General features: G+C 42.1%; 1 long non-coding RNA gene across 10 annotated transcripts in view; it reads right to left on the bottom strand.

The window, feature by feature from the left end:
- Positions 1-20,238, bottom strand: part of LOC111556558 — a 415,573-nt gene that overhangs the window by 122,656 nt on the left and 272,679 nt on the right. The gene's annotated exons all lie outside the window — the stretch shown is intronic.

Here is a 20,238-nt window from a genome sequence, read left to right as displayed (position 1 = left end):
CACCCCCTGTATCTCCTTTTTTTTTTTTTTTAAACGTTTATTTACTTTTGGGACAGAGAGAGACAGAGCATGAACGGGGGAGGGGCAGAGAGAGAGGGAGACACAGAATCAGAAACAGGCTCCAGGCTCTGAGCCATCAGCCCAGAGCCCGACGCGGGGCTTGAACTCCCGGACCGCGAGATCGTGACCTGGCTGAAGTCGGACGCTTAACCGACTGTGCCACCCAGGTGCCCCCCCTTTTTTTTTTTTAATATACAACAATCAATCTAGGTAGGAAATAGTTGCTTATCGGCACCTTACTCTTTTAACAGCCACACGAAACTCTTTGCTTTTGTTAAAGATTTAACAAATGTCCCTTTAATGCACATCTAGGTTGTTTGCAAAATTTTGCTACTAAAAAGAGTATTGCAAACAGCATGTTTGTGCCTGTAATTTTCTACTATTAATATTGCCAGATTGCCCTCTCACATTCCCACCTAGCATACTGTGGCATGCTGTTTATTTGTAACCTTGCTAACAGTATGTTTAATGTTTTCCAGTCTGATAGGTGTAAATGGTATCTCGTCGTAATTAAAATTTACTTTCTTCAACTCTGAGCAATATAATCAATAGAATCAATCTTTTGCGTTTTAAGGGTGCCGGTTTTGGGGTTTTTTTGAGCTTTATTTAAGTAATCTCTACACCCAGTGTGGGGATCAGATTCATGACCCCAAGATCAAAAGTCTGCATGTTCTTCCCACTAAGCCAGCCTGGTGCCCAAGGGGGCTACTGTTTCACTTTTTATGCAGATACACTGTCCCTTCCTATCCTTAAGCCAATTTTCTATTGATCTGTTGGCCTTCTAACTTGTTCGTATGTAAAACTCTGGATATTAAGAAAACCCACCCTTTGTCTGTGATGTGTGTTGTAAGTATTCCCCCTAATTTGTCATTTGTCTTCTGAGTTCTTGGGTGGCAGATTTTGTCAAATGAAGTTTAAAATTTGTATCAAGTGACATTTATGGATTCTGCTTTTTATGTCATACTTACAACGTTATCACTCAGGATTATATTTTAAATATTCCATATATTTTTCCCAGTTATTTCCCAGTTTTGTTTTCTACATTTAAATCTTTGACGAATCAGAAACTTATTGTTGGTAGAAGAAGTGAGGTAGGAATTCAGCTTTATGTTTTCCAAATAGCCTGCCAGTCATCTCCGCACCATTAATGTGTTTCTTTACAAATGCGTTCGTGTCTATTTCTGGACTATTCCATCGATCTGATTATCTACACTTGTGGCAGTGTCACATTTTCTTTTCTTTGGTGTTTAAGGTTTTTTAAAATTTATTTTTGAGGTTGGGGGGGAAGGGGAGAGGATCCAAAGCAGGCTCTGTGCTGACAGCGTGAGCCTGATGCAGGGCACAAACTCACAACCCCCTGAGACCATGACCTGAGCCGAAGTTGGACACTTAACTGAGACACCCAGGTGCCCTAGCAGTGTCACATTTTCTAATTACAATAATTTAGGGCCATCCTCCCAGACTTATTGTGCTTTTTAATAAATTTTCTGGCTATCTCTCCATGCCAAATTTTTCTTTATGAAAGTTAATAACATCAGGGGGCAGGCACCTGGGTAGCTCAGTCAGTTGAGCTCCTGGGTTCAGCTCAGGTCATGATCTCATGATTTGTGAGTTCGAGCCTGACATCAGGCTCATTGCTGTCAGTGCAGAGCCCGCTTCGAATCCCGTCCCAGACTCACACTCTCTCTCTCTCTCTCAAAAATAACCATGAAAAAACAAAAAAGAAAGAAAGTTAGCATCAGTTTGCAGGTTTCAAAAAAATCCTATTAATAATCTGATTATGATTAAATTAGTTACATATTACTTTAGGAAGCATTATGGTCCTTAAAATATTAAGCATTCCTCTACAAAATATGGCTTGTTTATTTAAAGCTTCCTTTGATTTTCAGCAAAGATTTCTTCTTGTAGGTTTTTGTCATACGTCTACCACATTTCTCTTTAAGTTTATTTCTAGGTATTTTTCCTCTTTAATAGAAATTATGAGTGAGATTTTTCTTCTATATTTTCCTGGTCATTTGATACTTTGGCTCTTCTATATATTTTCTTCAGTCATCACATCATTATACCTAGTTTACACGGGAGGATGCATGAGGACTTTATTCCACGATCTCTTGCATATTTGAAAAAGTCTGTTTGCTTGACTTACCCTTCGAAAGAAATTTGGGTCACTCATTCCTTTCTGATAGCCATTGGATATTAAGGGCCCACGGCTTTTCCCATGCAGGAGAATTCTCTTGGGGGAGGTAAGGGATGCTAGATTTTATTAAATTTTTTCTTTATTCTCGAAATGTGATAACTTCTTTGGGATATATCTTGGAGTTGGTCGCTCTGTATATTTTTATTTTTCTGAGATGAGATATACCATTTAAATCTGTACAGATTCTACATTTCTTTTACTTCTGGAAAATTTGTCTTCTTAGGTATTTTTGAATATCTTTTTTTCTAATTCTGCTCTCATTTTTCTCTAACACAAATTCAGGAATTCAATCTCTTTACTTATACTTAGTCTGTCTTTTGCTGACATGCCAGTAATTTACTTAAAAAGATTTTTTTAATGTTTATTTATTTTTTAGAGACAGAGAGACAGAGACAGAACATGAGCATGAGCTGGGGAGGGGCAGAGAGAGAGAGACACACACACACAGAATCCAAAGCAGGCTCCAGGCTCTGAGCTGTCAGAACAGAGCTTGACACGGGGCTTGAATCCACAAACAGTGAGATCATGACCTGAGCTGAAGGTGGACGCTTAACAGAGTCACCCGGGTGCCCCAACTTTCTAATTGTTTTCAACTCATGATTTGTATAGTTTGGACTTGCGTGTTTTTGTTTCAAGTGTGTCCTCCATGTCCTGACCTAGTATTTTGCCATTTTGAACCTGGATTTCATTTCTTTGATGGCTTAATTTCCTTCGACTTCTCTTCTGAACTCTTTCTGCTTTCTATCAACTAATTCTCTAGTCCTATAATCTCTTATTTTCTCTTACCTCTTTCTTCAGTTTTCTTTCTCAAGAGCCTGTAATTATTTAGTTTATGCCATGGGAAAAGTACTTGTCTGAAATTTTCCCATTTGATGGAATAATTATATTTGGAAATTTGTTCTTCATCTGTATTTGTATTTGATCAGCTGCTGCCCCTTCCCCTGCTCCTTCTTTTTCTTCTTCCCACTGTTATCTAAGTTTCGAGCTCACATTGGTTTGTTTCTGATGGTCATTTGTCAATGAGTGGGGGCCAATCCACCTGAACCATTTACCAGAGAACAGTACTGGGGACAGGCTGGTTGGCAGCTTCAGTTCAGGTGCCTTGTCTCATGCACGTGATGCCTTCTCAGTATGCTGCCTCCCCTGCCCACGAATACAGCTATTCAGCTTTTGTTGTTGTTCCTTAAAGATAAGAATAAGATAAGAAAGCTGTACAATGAAACACTTTGTGTAACAGGTGTTCTTGGTAGTGACTTATCTTGTTTGAGTCGACTTTGATCAAGAGCTGCAAACCTGTTGTTTCTTGTTCTCTCCTCTTCCTGCCGTGCTTCTAGTCTTCACAGGTGACACATCTGTGCGGGGTGTCTTTCCCCGTTCCCTCTGCTGGATATCCCAGAATGTGGAATGGATTTGGGGATGCTCCTGGGGCCCTCTCTCACCCATAGGCATTGAAGATTTGTGTCTTCAATCATTGGATGGATCTTTGCGTACCAACTACAGTTTGAGAATTCTGTATCCTACTCATTACTTGTATAGATATGTGTTTTTCCTGGGAAGCTTTCATTTTTCTTAAAAGTTTTTGTTTGGTAACATGTGGGTGATTTTTCCCCTGCCTTTTGTTGAAGATGGTGTTTCTTCTCTGCTTCTCACTCATTTTGTAGTTTTTTAAAAAAATTTATTCATTTTGAGAGAGAGAGCAAGAGAGCGACTGCAGAGCATGGACAGAGAGAGAGAGAGAGGGAGGGAGAATCCTAAGCAGGTTCTGCACTGTCAGCACAGAGCCCAATATGGGGCTCAACCTCATGAACTGTGACATGGTGACCTGAGCTGAAATCTAGAGTCAGATGCTTAACCGACTGAGCCACCCAGGCGCTCCACTTTTTGTAGCTTTTAATTCACTTTAGAGAGGAAAGAGACTAAAACCTTTAACATTTTAAGCAGAAATCCCTTAACATCTAGCACTTATTTTTAAAAAATAAAAGAAAAAATATCAACTTTTGCATTTTTTATTGTCTTACAGTTAGAAGAGTTGCTCACAGTTGGTGTGACCTTCAGAACAGTGATCTTTTTATGTGGCATCTGACTCTCAGAGTAGAGGACAACGGTTGCTCACGCTTGCCTGGATCCCCTTCCTTTTTATGCTGGTACTAATGTTCTGCTTTTCCTTTGGGGAAAATGTTCCTCCCTCATGCCACATGGTTTTGGTGCCATGTCAGTCATGCAGACATCACGGGACATGGGCATAAGGCCCAAGGCAAGAAATCCCATGGAAATTAGAATCCAGATGGCCACCACAAAACAGAAGAGGGGATACTGGCCAACCCTGGAGAAACAGTCTGTAGGTCACTGCTATGATATACCCAGAGGGGACTTGCTTCCTATCCCTCCCAAGGCAGGCTGTTTGACTATTTATTTGATTCTGCAAGCTATCTGTGTTCTTTCCACGGATTCTCTTCTTTTGTTTATGTACTCAGAGTAGGCTTCTGTTGCTTGCTCTCAAGTATTCTAATTAGTGCCTTCAGGGGGGTTCTGGAATCTTCCCACTGTATGCTACTGGGGAAGTGGCAGAACTGGGGTTTGCACTCCGATTTTTAAACTCAGTTCTGTGACCTTTCTGCTCTGCAACACTTGAGGTGAACTAACTACATAACAATCATGTCATACGTTCGAACTGGAATGGGTATAGTCTGAATATTATTTCAGGATAGCCAGACAGGGAGAGCAGAGAATAAGAATCTGGGTCTCCGTTAGGCTGGGGCAGGCAGAGAGGAAACAGCCTTAACTGCACACACTAAGACCAGAAAAAACATACAACCTAAGAGGTGAGGCAGGATGAGGATATAGTTTAAGTAAGAGCTGCTTTGGGGGTCAAAATATGGTGTGTGAGGGGGTCGGACAGAGAGTGAGGGGGCAATGCCATCTAGATGGGCTGATTCCCATAGCCACAAATGCATGTGAAAAATAGGCAAGGAGGCAGCTGTTGTCAGAGCTCTGAAAAGGATGGACGGACTCTTTTTCCCACTTGTTCATTCACCAGGAGCAGCAGAACAGCACAGGTTTGGGACACACACACACACACACACACACACACACACACACCTGCATTTGAATCACAGCTGCAGAAATGATTCACCATGAGACCTAGCAAGTTCCTTACCCGCTCTGTATCTCAGCTTTCTCGACTGCAAACTGGGGATAACAGGATCAACCCCATAGACTTGTTGGAGGTCCAGGACAAAACGTGAAAGCTGTTTAATTAAGTGTTCTGTCTGGCAGATTACAGGAGCTCCATAAAAGGTAGTTGTGTTGCTATTAGTGATAAAATTAAATAACTATAATAAATCTCCCAGCCTCTTCCCACTCCGGCCCATCCTCTGCAATCTGCCAGTTTCCCTCCAAACATGAACCTGGGTGGCTGTCAATCTGCCCACACATCCCAGATGTCCCTGCCTCCATTCCCGGCTTCACCACCCACCACCCACCACCCACCACCCACCACCACCTTTTTCCTCAGCTGCACGAAACTTCCCTCCGTTTCGGTAAGGTACTTTCAAGTTGCCTGGCTCTCCTGTGTGATGCTCCCTCTGCCCAAATGCCCTTTGCCTTTTCCCACTTGACCCCCTCTGCTCCCCTGTCAGTATCTGCTCATTTGTCACCTCCTATCTGAGACCCTTCCTGTCCCCTCAGGCAGAGTTAGGTGTCCTCTCTTGTGTCTGCAGCACATATCCATACAGCAGCCATTTGAAAGATTGAAATGTAATAATTACTTTCTTTATTATGTGTTCAGCAGAGTAACTATCACTTATCAGGAACCCCTCTATGACCAGAGCTCTGCTTAGGCACTTTAATATACCTCTTATTCATCACCACAATAATTCTATCAGCTGGGTGACATTCCCTCTACTTCGCTCAAGACATAGAGGCTGAGAGGGATCAAGTACCCAGTTCAACATGACCCAATTAGTGGTGAATTCAGACTCTCTCCCATTCTAATGCCGGCATCTGAGAAAAATGAAATGAGCAATGTTGCCAAACAAAGATATCCAGTTCCAAGTAGATGAAAAAACACTCAACATTTTAGTATGTCCCCTGATTCAGGTACATGTATGATTTTCATATGCTTTTTGAAACTCAATCCCAGCCCAGTGCCATCATACCCTTGGTCTGAACCATTGGAGGGAAATTGAGGGTGAATTTGATCGTGCCTTTGCCTGTCCAGACATATTTCTTTCTGGGGAGATGTTAAAGTTCAATGTGTCTAACGTCCCAGCCATCCCAACACCAACCTGCACGGTCCCATCTCTACCTGAGCTGTAGGAAATAGTGCCATTTCCTGTGTGCCTTCCTACCAGAGCCCATGTATCTTCCAAACACCCTGCTGAGGCTGAACTTATTCAGTGAGTGGGGCCAACCACTTCTTCATTCCCCATTCATTCTCTCATATTTACTGAGCACCTACTGTGTGCCGAGCATCACAGGTTGCCCAGAGCCTCTGCCAATGGGCACGGGAACTTAGTACAGCATACCTTGCACCTTTCAACGGGAAGGCACATAAATAAATGTTCAAGCAAATGTCACCCTTATCAGAGACTAGCTTGTCTGGATGTCTTATGCTATGATTTCCTTCACATGAGGGCCCTGATGACACGATTGATTACTTTGGTGACAGTAACACTTGCCAAATTATCTCTCAGAACCTGTGAGAGATTCTCAGATTGAAAGATTGAAATGTAGGGGTGCCTGGGTGGCTCAGTCGGTTAAGCAGCCGACTTCGGCTCAGGTCATGATCTCGTGGTCTGTGAGTTCAAGCCCTGCGTCAGGCTCTGTGCTGACAGCTCAGAGCCTGGAGCCTGTTTCAGATTCTGTGTCTCCCTCTCTCTCTGACCCTCCCCTATTCATGCTCTGTCTCTCTCTGTCTCAAAAATAAATAAACGTTAAAAAATTTTTTTTTTTAAAAGTAAAAAAAAAAAAGAAATGTAATAATTACTTTCTTTATTATGTGTTCAGCAGAGAACCTCAGATTCTCACCTGTGGAATCACTTCATTTGTATTCAGGCCTATGTGTAATGAGCTTGCATAAAGAGGAAGGCCTTCTTGAGTTTACAAACGACAGAGGAATGGACTCACCAAATGCCCTGCCATCTAGCCTGAGACTGAATTTTTCTTCCCTACGACAAGAGAGGTAAACTGTGCTATTAACTGGTGCGGCTGTAGTCAGAGGAGGAGGGGTCTTGTTAATGAAAGATCCTCTCATTCTGATGTGCACATCAATGGGCCTGGATCTGCAAAGTTGGGTCTGGAGTTTGTGGGTAGGAGTTGGAGAGAGATGAACGGTTCCACCTGGTAACGTGAAGAAAGCTTTGAGTTCCCAACATCTGAAAATCAGTTTATTCTTCCTGAAAAAGCACTGCTGGAGTTTCCCAGGTACACTGGTATCACTTAAGTGTATGCAGCATTATAACTCTGCAAGCCACCCCAGACAGAGGGGACGTCCCAGGACCCAGGCATGGCACAAAACCTCACAGCCCCAGAAAGAACAGGAAACCTTGAGAAGGCTCTGAGTTCAAGCTTCCCACCAGCTCATGGGGACAAAGACTTGAAAATTAACTTGATTTGGAAGAAATATATTCGTCTTGCACGTCTGGATCTGCGTACTGATCCTTCACACTCATTCCTAAGTTTCTTTCTCTCATTCATTTCACTCAGGGGCCAGAGTGGAGTTTCCCTGGGTTGGAACTCCTACTCTTCTATTAGCTTGCTTTTTGATCTTAGGGAAACTCACTTAACCTCTCCGAATCTTAGTTTCCTCTCCTAAAAAAGTTTAAGACAACAAGAGCTCACTGACTTGCCCGTGAGATTGGCTTGGCCAGCCCATCATAGTATGATGCCTGAGGTTAAGTGAGGTAATGTACGGGCAGTGCACAGCATGTGCCCCGCTCTGTAGCTGTATTGCAATTATAAAAGAATGTTTTGTAGGACCAACACCCTGAGAACTCTGTGGTATCCGGAGGGTGCTCTGGTTTGGATTTGGTTCTTTTATTCTCTTGAGTTCCTACAGCGCTTCCCACAGGGCCTGCCAGCTCTCACTGCGCACTCATGCTCAAGTCCCGCCAACTATCTGCCCAGAGACATACCTGTCTCTCATAGCTGCCCGTGTGTGTTCTCAATGCTCCGGTTTTTTCTCATTGCCTCAGATGTGCTCCGTTTTATTGTTGACTCAGGGCCTTCATTCATGCTGGTCTCTCTACTGAGAGCTCGCTTTCTTCCTTCCCTCTGCCTTAAATTCTCCTCCTTCCTCTACGTGTAGCCAACTTTTATTCATCCTTCTGCTCTTAGCTTGAATATCACTCACCCAGGAAAGCCTTTCACACCCCTCAGTGTGGGTTATATCCTTGTATGTGCTCCTATGACACCTGAATTTTTCTTCTGTAACAATGCTCATACTTACATAATGACTTGCATATTATCTGATTTCCTTATTAGATGAAAAACTGCATGAAAGCAGGGGCCACACTGGTCTTATTTTTGGCTGGATAATTATACAGTGCCCAGGACATGGTTTGCACTTATTAACATTTGGTGAATGAATGGATGGATGTTCTTCTAAAACACCTCTAATCACTCCTCTCTTGATGTATGCTTGTTAATTTGTATATATTTCCTTATTCATATCTTATTTGCATATGGCCATTAGGGTCCAGGAAAAAGGGATGATGAATCCTATACTAACTGATAACTTTGCTTTGTGGATTTCACTTTTTTTTGAGACAGAGAGAGAGAGAGAGAGAGAGAGAGAGAGAGAGAGAGAACGAACTAGCAGGGGAGAGGCAGAGAAAGGGAGACAGAATCCTAAGCAGGCTCCACACACTCAGCATGGAGACCAATGTGGGGCTCGAACTCATGAACCATAAGATCATGACCTGAGCCAAAATCAAGAGTCATTTAACTGGGCCACCCAGGTACCCCTGAATTTAACTTTTATTACATAAATAATACGCACTTGTAGGAAAGTCATAAAATATGAGTAAGTAAAAAGAAGAAAATGGAAATCATGAGTAATCCTACCACCATTAATATTTTCTTAGATGTTTTTTCAGTATTTGTCCCTATAAATTTACAAAAATGGAAATCATCCTCTACAGACTATTTTGGAACTGATCATTTTGCTTAATATACTGTGAACATATTTCAACATCAAGAAGTACAATCTCCAGCCTATTTTTTTAATGGTTACATTGAATGCCATTGTAAAGAATAATTTATCTAACCAATCCCTTATTGGTAGACAGACTTTTTTTTTTTTAAACCATATGATGGACTGTGGTATAGAAAGCCACCTTGTAACTTAATCCCTGTGCACATCCATCACTATTCTCTTAGAATGATTTCCTAGAAACAGAGACACTACATCAAAGGGCATGTTTGTTTCAAACCTGGTTAATACACCTTGTCTAGCTGCCCGCAAAGGTTTCAGGTATGTACATTCTTTCCAGCAAGGTAATGATGGAATCTTGTAGAGAAACTCTGAGTACCCTAGTATCCCTGGCTCACTGCCTTGCCTGTGAGATTGGCTTGGCCAGCCCATCCTTTCGATACCTCTAATCAACCAGGTATAGCGTTCAGTTCTTGGCCACTTGTTTTCACATGGTTTGCTCTCTCTCTCTCTCTCTCTCAGATTCCAATTATTTTCAAACAGTTTCACACATATTCTAGTTCATAAACAAACTCAATGTGCTGAGATCTCTTCTACTCAGATACCTAACTCTTGCACTGTCTGAAGAGAAGCCCTACAGTCTCATTAACAAACAGTATTAATCTTCACCTCCCAGTGCTTCAGTGAATAGAAATGTTTACTATCCAACTTAGGAGAGTGTAATTTTTCCTCTTTACAGGAACTGGAAGAAACCTTTCCATAAGAGCAAAGGGTTGTTACTCAAGATGACCAACATCTTTTTCTTAAGGTCAGCATTGAGGGAAGCCACATATGTTTTACAGGTAAATATTTATTTTTATAATTTAAAAACTTTTTAAATGTTTATTTATTTTTGTGAAAGAGACAGAGCATGAGTCGGGGAGGGGCAGAGAGAGAGGGAGACACAGAATCCAAAGCAGGGTCCATGCTCCGAGCTGTCAGCACAGGGCCCGACGTAGGGCTAGAACCCATGTACTGCGAGGTCATGACCTGAGCCGAAGTCAGACGCTTAACCTACTGGGTCACCCAGGCGCCCCAACTATTTCCTTTAAAAATGTAGCAAAATTCCTTTGCTCAATATATAATTTAGCACTTACTCTGCTAAGTGCTTATATCAGTTAATCCTCACAACAATCCTCAGAAGTATATTATTGTCTCATTTTACATACAAAGAAAATGAGGTTTTGACTCTTGGTTCATTCATTCAATAAATATTTACTGAGTGCCTACCGTTGTGTTTAGCAACATGGGAGTTACCGGTCATCTTATTTAATAAGAGTTCTTTCACTGGAGGGAAAACTTGATTGGAATGGGTTCAAGAAAGAATAGGAATGAATAATTTGGAGATGGTGACCATTTTATAGACTGCTATTTTATAGACCTTTGCTGCAAAGGGAAAGAGGAGAGTGGGGACTTAGGGCTACACAGGAAAGTGAGAGGTCGAGGGGGCTTGTAGTCAAATGAGATCACAGCATGCTGGGATGGAAATGGTTTAAACAGAGAAGACACTTCGCTGATGTGGGGGAGAAAGAAGTGGCAGGAGTTGCTTAGCTGAGAGCAGAGAGCCAGTCTGCGATAACTGAGATGAGGGAACTGGACGATGGGTGTGGGTAAAGGTGGAAGCCCGTGGCAGTTCTCTGTTTTGATGCCTTTGTTCTTCCTCAGGAAAGTAGGAAGGAATTCAGTAACTGAGAGGGGAGGTGGGAGGTCTGCAGGAGTAGGAAGAGCATGACGTAGGTAGGAAAGTAGACAGGGAACGTAGCAGGAAGTGTGGGACGGCTGCTGGGTGGCACCAAGGACCCAGCTGAAGATGGCAGGCATACGTTTAATGAGACTGGGCAGTAAGACTGTGTGTTCTTCTCCAGCCACGTCCAACTGTACAGGTGCAGGTGAGGAGCAGGCGGTGGGGTGGACAGAACTAGGTTTGTGGCTTTAGTCGAACAAGGATGCCCACAGCGAGGGAGGGCAAGGACATGAAAGGAACAACTACTGAATGACCATGGAAGTTTGAAATGGGTAAGATACCACAGAGACCCGCGGTGCCTCACGGAAACGAGGACCCGGAACCTTCCATGGACATTTCCCGCATGGCACGAGATAGCACTGCAAACATTCTCCTCCCTTTCCCCTCCCGCTCCCCCTTCTTACAGAAATAACAGTGAGCTCGGGCAGGCTTGGCCAGTTCCGTGGAGAACATATGGTTGCCGATGAGGGGAAACAGACAGGGCCGGCTAATGGGAAAACGTAGGGTCCCTCATGGGTCTGGAGTTTAAATATCAGTTTCTGGTGTTTGTGCCTGCGTGGTTTTCTCCACGCAACTGATCATTATCTTTCCAGGTCCACACCTCTCTTGGGGGTGCTTGGTAAGGGTACCCGCCCTCTTCAGATATTAACCATCCTCTACTAACAAAGCCACGGCAGGTCTCATGTGGTGTTGTATGTGGGGCAGAGTTAAATCCAAAACAGACACTGAGGCACACTGAAATTGTGAGGCAGACTGACGACAGCCCAGGAATGCTGAGATTGAGGCCGGCCTCCTATGTGACTGCTGACAGTAGGAATGTTAACCCTACATTTCCTGCCTGGAGTCTGATTATAGCAGGGAGTCATGTTCTCTCTCTGTCTCTCTCTGTCCATCCCCCCTCCCAACACACACAGTCACCCCCCCCACTGTCCCTCTTTCTCTCACATACACACCCACACACACCGTCCCTCCCTCTCTGTCTCCTTCTCTCTCTCTCTCTCTCTCTCTCTCTCTCTCACACACACACACACACACACACACTGTCCTTCCCTCCCTCTCTCTCTCTCACACACACAGTCCTTCTTTCTCTCTCTCTCTCTCTCTCTCTCTCTCTCTCTCTCTCTCTCTCTCACACACACACACACACACACACACACACACACACACACACTGTTTCTTTCACATCACACACTCTCTCTCTCATATGCACATGTGTCATAAAGCCCGGAGGAGTGTGTTCAGGCTTTTTGATAGCTGTGTGCCTGGAGGCCGCATACTATGAATTTGGAAAGTTGCGAGAAGAACAGAATCTCTGGTCCTCGGAGATTAGAACGACCACTTAGATGAGAACGATCAGAGAAGCAAGAGGATTGGTCCTATTGCGAAGTTTTGGATATTTTGGAATGGCCACACGATCTCGCAGTTTGGATGCCTTGGGCGACCTAAATGAAGGGCCGGGTTCTGTACCCCAGTCTCCCCAGCAGGCCTCATGGAAGGCTGCACCTTCCCTCTCAGAGAGATAGAGACACTGGGCCTCCATCCAGGAGGGATTTGCCTCGTGCATTTCAGAGAAAAGCAGGACTCAGCCAGAGACACATAATTTAATACTGAGTTTATCTAGGAAGAGAGAAGCGGAAGGAATAGTGATGGTGTGTGTGTGTGTGTGTGTGTGTGTGTGTATGTGTCCGGGTGATCCTGCCCTCCCTCAGCACAGCCACCCATACATACACCCACACCTCCACGCACACACACGGTGGCACCCCATCCTCCATGCCCACGTGAGAAGTGCTGTTCTTAGGGTTTTTGGATGGCCCCTTTCTAAATGTGCACACTCTCCCTGAGTCATTATCCAAAATAATAATCAACAATGCCATCAATGGGGATTGACTTTTTAGGGTTCCTGTTGAGTAACTGAATCTGAATGTAATTGTATGTATTTAATAACTTTCTGTACTTTCTAGTTTAAATCCACTAAAATCACATTAGGGAGGATTCCCCAAAGAGAAAATCAACTTGACAAAAAATATTCATAAGCTGAGAGCCAGTACCCAACATTATAGCTACTCTGGGCTTTAAGTGGAATTATGTGCAACCTGGTTTATTACCATTAAAAGTCTGCTCCTGGCTCAGGAAAACATACTGGACCTAAATAAAATGCCTTCCTATTGTTCAAGGAATTAGCTCTATCCTCCCCATTTTACCTTATCATCTCTAGAATGTTCTTTTATCTGCCCCATCCCATTTCTAGTTGATGAACTGAGGCAAAGAGGAAGGGAAGAAAAGAAAGAAGGGAAGGGTGGAGGAATAAAAAGGTGGAGAGAACATACAGTTATGAGCACTTAGAATGGGTTATGGGACTCCACAAACACCTACTATGTATAGGCAGATTCTGCTCAAGTGTTGTTGATGTTGCCCCTTCCAGGTAGGAGATGATGGTCAGTGTCCGTTGGGTAAGTGATTGCCACTAGCTGTCATGCTAGCAGGCCTGGATCAATTAGTGATTGCAACTCAATGTAAACAATTACATAATTTATAATTTTGTGCTGTTCTAGTTTAAAGTCACCATAAACAAAGCAAGATGCTTGCACAATATGAGGATTCTCACCAAAGGAAACCGTGATATGACTAAAGCGTTCACGTGTGCTAGGCTCATGCTTGAGTCACCACCAGTTCGCCTATGACTCACGTGAATGTGAGTAAACACACGAATGTGGCCTACTCACATCTGGATTCTGATCATAGGCTAACCACACAAGGTGCTTCAATGCCCTTGCTCTGGAATCAAGAAATATACGCTGAAAATAAGAGGACTGAATGCACGTCAACTTCAAAAGACACGCCAGCTTGGTGTCCTCACAACTGTCTTGCTTTGGGTGGTTCGATTTATCCCACCTTTACCCACAGGCTCAGAATGTGCAGCAGGAGATGAAGGCCAATTGGGGGAACTTGTGAAGTTGGTTCAAAGGATGAGCAGCTCTCATGAGGAAAAGAAGCTTTGTGTTGCTGGCCAGCAAATGCCAAGTGCCTCCTCCATTCCATTCCATGAGACAGAATCCTCATGGTCCCCATCTCTTAGAGTTAGCCACAGGAGCATGGTGTGGCTGGTGCTGTTGCTGTGCTGCACATACTCTCTTGGGTCTCACATGTCAGCACCTGGGGCACTAATTTCTAACTTTTGGCATCTCCCTCTCTTTGCCTGGGGGTTTTCTCTGACCTCCAGGAGTGATCTGCCCATAGGAATGGCATTCTGGAAATGTTGAGGAACAACCAGTGATAATTAACTGATGGGAAGAACGGCTCCCTTGTGTATCGGTTGGGGTAGCTCTGAGGCTCCTACTTTACGCTGTCTTCTAGAATTCCCGAGTAGGGTTCAGTTCCAGGTGACCACAACAGTCACTTAACTGATAATGCATCATTTGTTGGTTGGCTTCTCTTCTCCAACACACTTCCCCACTATCCTGCCAGTGGTTCCTGGGATCACCTCCCAAATAAATTGCACTTAAATCCTAATCTTAAGATCCACTTCTGAAGATACCCAGACTAACACTCAGGCCATCTTTTCTCACCACAGTTTTTCTCACCTTGGTAGAACCAGAAGCTTAAATAGTTGGAGTTCTCTTGATCTTTGATTATAAACTAGTGTTGAAAATCCAAACAGCCACAGACACAAGGCAAGTTACATAAATAGGAGAAGCAAGCTGGATAGAGATTATGCGAACCAGATGGTAAGTATGCTGTCTCAAAGAGCAGCTGCAACTAAGCCCCAGCCAATTGTGGCCATGTGGAAAAGTAGGCCCGACGTAGCTGCATCAAGTTTTTCGTGAGAATCCAGAAATCCAGATTTTTATGTAGAATCTCTTAATATGTAAATGTTGGCCACAAATTTCAGATGCTTTTATAACGTTGAACTGGCCAAATAAAACACATCTGTGAGCCATATTTGGCCCAGGGGCCACCAGTTTGCAATCCCTGTTACAGAAATACGGCCCTTAGCTAGAAATTCATAGCTGACACTTAGGGTAACAAGAGTTGCTGCTCTTAAAATGAATTTTCACAGCTATTGTCACATTTCTTTAACAGGTCTTATTCTCACCCCATCCCTAAGTGGTTGTAGCCAACATTGCATATCTGCTCAAGAAACAAAGGAGACCCAAGTGGAAAGAGAACGCTAATCAAGGACTTGGCATGGAATGGTGGTCTGGCTTCAGATGATGTTCTTAGAGCCAACTGGAAAGGAAACCACCACCCAAATCCGTCACGACGTGTGCTATCACAGTGGGTTTAAATTGGGTGGAAATGTTGTGAGTTTAATAGAAATGGAACTGCTGAGATGTACATATATATCTGGGTTTAGCTGATAGCTCTTTCAAGGGCATGGTGATGTCAAATATGTTTGGCAGCTTCGATTCTCTTAGCACCCACATTTGCACTGTTCTAAAGACAGGGGGTGATTGGAAGCATGTGTGCTAACAGTAACCACACATAATGTGTGGAATGAGGGAGAGTGTGGAAGTTTTACTCTGACTCTCATGGTCCTAAGCTAAGCTAACCCTTTCCACTTGTGTGTCGGGGGAGAGAGAAGCAAAGCGTTACATCACTTTCCTTCTTCTTCTTTTTTTTAATGTTAGCAAACAACTTGGTTGCCTAGTCAACCTTTCATTTCGGTGTTCAGGAACCAAAGTGCACAAATAATAGGAGTTGGGATCCTGTCAGGCCATCTCCTCCAGTAAGAAAAATCACTATCAAGTGGTTCTTTTAGTTCTGCGTGTGGACCGGCCACACACTGGTTTTGATAACTGCACTATGGTTGTGTAAGATGGTAATATAAGAAGAAGCTGAGTGAAGGATATGTGGGAATTTTGTGAACTATGTTTGCATCTCTTCTGTGAGTCTAAAACTGTCTCAAAATAAAAAAAGTTTAGTTTTTGAAGACTGTTATCAACAAGATTCTGGTGCACAAAAGGGCTAGACCAGGTAAGCAGAACTTCCTACAAAGTCCTACGTTCATAGGCTTTTGAAGGGGGAGGACCTTCGCATACTAACATAATACAGAGAGGTGTATTTTTGTTCTGTTTTACAGATAGAAGCCGAAGTTCAAAGAACTTTACTTGCCAAAGGTTACCCAGCTAGTGAGTGCACGGTGATGAAAGGTAGGTGACTGTTATTTCCTAACGTGAACATCTTCTGGTGATTAAATGCTTCACGATGGTGATTCTTAGGCACAGGAGAAAATAAAAAAGGTAAAAGGGACAGATATAAAAGGCTAGATATAGGTTGTCCAAGTAAATGTAAGAATGTTCTGAATAATCAAGACAATCTTTCAAATCAGTAGGTAAAGGATTGCTTCTTCAATACTGTTAAGACAGCCGAGTCCATATTTTGTTTGTTTTTTTTTTAAGATTTTTAATAAATGTTTATTTATTATTGAGAGACAGAGAGAGACAGAGCATGAGCAAGGGACAGGCAGAGAGAGAGGGAGACACAGCAGGCTCCAGGCTCTGAGCTGTCAGCACAGAGCTTGAACTCACAAACCACAAGATCATAATCTGAGTTCAAGTCAGACGCTTAACCAACTGAACCACCAAGGCACCCCCTGAGTGCCTTGAACAAAAATTAATATGGGCACATTATCTCCTGCCTCCTCCCAATTTACAGAGAAATTGAGTTGGAAGTGAAAAAATGAAACTATAAAATGACTAGAAGAAAATAAAGTCACTTTTACTATATAATCTTGGTGTGAGCAGTATTTCCTAAGAAAGGTAGAAACCTTAAGAGAAAAGACTGATGGATTTACTTAAATTAGAAGCAAACACATTTTTATGTTCCAGAAACTACCCACAGTATACAAAAACCCTCAAGGTGCCTCTTTGTAGCAACATCCATTTCCCTTCTGCCCCCGCCTTCTGCTTAACCCCTGGCAAGCACTAATTTGTTCAGCAATACTATAATGTTGTCACTTCACAAATGTTACATACATGGAATCATACAGTATTTTTTCTATGCTTTGGCTTTCAGCCTGGCTATTTGCAATGAATTCTTTGTAGATAACATAGAGTTGGGTCAGGTGCTTATAATCCCTTCTATCAATCTCTGTTTCTTAATGGTGTATTTGGACCCTTTACATTCAATATAAATATTGGTACATGAGGACTTAAATCTGATATTATATTTCTTGTTTTGTTTCATTTTTCTCTATTTTCTTTTTCCTGCCTTCCTGGGGGTTACCTGGATATTTTTTTTTTTTTTGAATTTGATTTTCACTTACTTTTTTAAGTTTATTAATTTTTGAGAGAGAGACAGAGTGATCAGAGGAAGGACAGAGAGAGATGGGAACAGAGGCCCTGAAATGGGCTCTGCACAGACAGCAGAAAGCCCAACCCGGAGCTTGAACACCCAAACTGTGAGATCATGACCTGCGCCAAAGGCAGACACTTAACTGACTGAGCCACTCAGGTGCCCCGGATTTTCACTTGTATTTAGTGTTCTTTATTATATCTTGTATATCTTTTTTTTAGTGATGCTATAGTTATTACAGTATATATACAACTTATCAGAATCTTCTAGTATCATCACTGGGGTATAGAATAGGAGACTTTCCTTCCTTTATGTCCATTTATCCTTCCTCGTTTATAATTCCCTTGCACATTTATAACCACATCAGTTGGTGTTACAATAATCAGTTGGTGTTAAATAACTCTCTCAAAGAGGAGAGGTAAAGTCTATGTATTTACTCATGTCTTTTCTTACCATGATTTTTACTCCTTCCTCATATTTCAAAGTTCCTTCTTTTATTGTTTCCTTTCTGTTTAGAGAATTTTCCTTAAGTATTCTTTTAGGATAGATCTGCTGGCAACAAATTCTCTTTGTTTTCTTTTGTAAGAGAATCTCTAGATTTTCTCTTCATTCTTTTTTTTTTTTAATTCCAGTATAATAAACATACAGTGTTGTATTAGTTTGAGGTGTATGATATACTGATTCAACCATTGTATACATTTACTCAGTGCTTATCTCTTACTCCTGTTCGCCAGTTTCACCCATCCCCACCCCCCCCACCTCTCCTCTGGCAACCACCAGTTTGTTCTCCATAGCTAAGGGTTTGTTTTTTTTGTCTTTTTTTTCCTTTGTTTGTTAGGTTTGTTTCTTAAATTTCACATATGAAATCATATGTATTTGTTTTTCTCTGATTGACTTATTATACTTAGCATTATACCCTGTTGATTTATCCATGTTGCCACAAATGGCAAGATTTTATTCCTTTTTTTGGCTGAGCAATATTCCATTGTATACATATACCACACCTTCTTTATCCATTCATCAATTTATAGACATTTTGGCTGCTTCCAAAATTTGGCTATTGTAAATAATGCTACAGTAAACATAAGGGCGGATATGTCTTTTCAAATGAGTGTTTTTGTATTCTTTGGGTAAATAACCAATAGTGGAATTACTGGATCAGATGGTAATTCTATTTTTAATTTTTTAGGAACTTCCATACTGTCTTCCACAGTGGCTGCACCAGCTTGCATTCCCATCAATGGTGCATGAGGGTTGCTTTTTCTCCACATCCTTGCCAACACTTGTTTCTTCTGTTAATTTTAGCCATACTGATGGGTATGAGGTGATATCTCATTGTAGTTTTTTAAATATGTTTTGTTTATTTTTGAGAAAGAGAGAGAGAGAGAGGGGAGGCGTACAGAGAGAGGGAGAGAGAGAGAATCCCAAGCAGGCTCCATGCTGTCAGTACAGAGCCCGACATGGGGCTCCATCCCACAAACCATGAGATCATGACCTGAGCCCAAATCAAGAGTCAGATGCTTAAGTGACTGAACCAGCCAGGTGCCCCTCTCATTGATAATGACTGATGTTGAGCATCTTTTCATGTGTCTGTTGACCATCTGTGTGTCTTCTTTGGAAAAATGTCTGTTCATTTCTTGTGGTGTTAAGTTTTTTACATATTTTGGATATTGACCCCTCATCAGATGTATCATTTGCAAATATCTTCTCCCATTCAGTAGGTTATCTTTTTGTTTGTTTGTTTGTTTGTTTGTTTGTTTTACTGTTTCCTTTGCTGTGTAAATGCTTTTCATTTTGGAGTTAATTTTTGCTTTTATGTCTCTTGCTTCAGGAACCATATCTAGAAAAATCAGAAAATATCAGAGAAATTATTGCCTATGCACTTTTCTAGGAGTTTTATGGTTTCAGGTGTCACATGTAGGTCTTTAATCCATTTTTATTTTATTTTGGTGTATGGTTAAAAATGTGGTCTAGTTTCAGGGTGCCTGGATGGCTCTGTCGGTTAACTGTCGAACTTCGGCTCAGGTCATGGTCTCATGGCTTGTGAGTTCAACCCCTGCGTCGAGCTCTGTGCTGAACAGCTCAGAGCCTGGGGCCTGCTTTGGATTCTATGTCTCCCTCTCTCTCTGCCCCTCCCCCACTCATGCTCGCTCTCTCTCTCTCTCTCTCTCTCTCTCCCTCTCTCTCTCTCTCTCTCTCTCTCTCTCAAAAAATAAACATTAAAAATTTTTTTTCAAAAAAATGTGGTCTAGTTTCATTCTTTTGCACATAGCTGTCCAGTTTTCCCAACACCATTTGCTGAAGAGACTTTTTCCCATTATATATTCTTGCCTCTATCATAGATTAATTGACCATACAAGCATGAATTTATTTCTGGGCTCTTTATCCTGTTTCATTGATCTATCTGTCTCTCTTTGTGCCAGTATCATACTGTCTGATTACTACACCTTTGTAGTATGTCTTTAAATCTGATACTGTGATATCTCCACTTTTGTTCTTTTTAAAGACTGTTTTGACTATTTGGGGTCTTCTTGTTTCATATACATTTTAGGAATATTTGTTCTGGTTCTATGAAAAATGCTGTTGGTATTTTGATAGGGATTGCATTAAATCCATACTTTGCTCTGGATAGGATGGACATTTTAATAATGTTGGTTCTCCCAATCTGTGAGCATAGAATATCTTTTCATTTGTCAATGCCATCTTCAATTTCCTTCATCACTGCTTTACAGTTTTCAGAGTACAGATCTT

The sequence above is a fragment of the Felis catus genome, chromosome D1 (genome assembly GCF_018350175.1).
Source record: "Felis catus isolate Fca126 chromosome D1, F.catus_Fca126_mat1.0, whole genome shotgun sequence".
In the NCBI taxonomy this organism is placed as follows: Eukaryota; Metazoa; Chordata; class Mammalia; order Carnivora; family Felidae; genus Felis; species Felis catus.
Note: the sequence above shows the minus strand (reverse complement) of the source record. Positions and strands in the feature narration are given on the sequence as shown.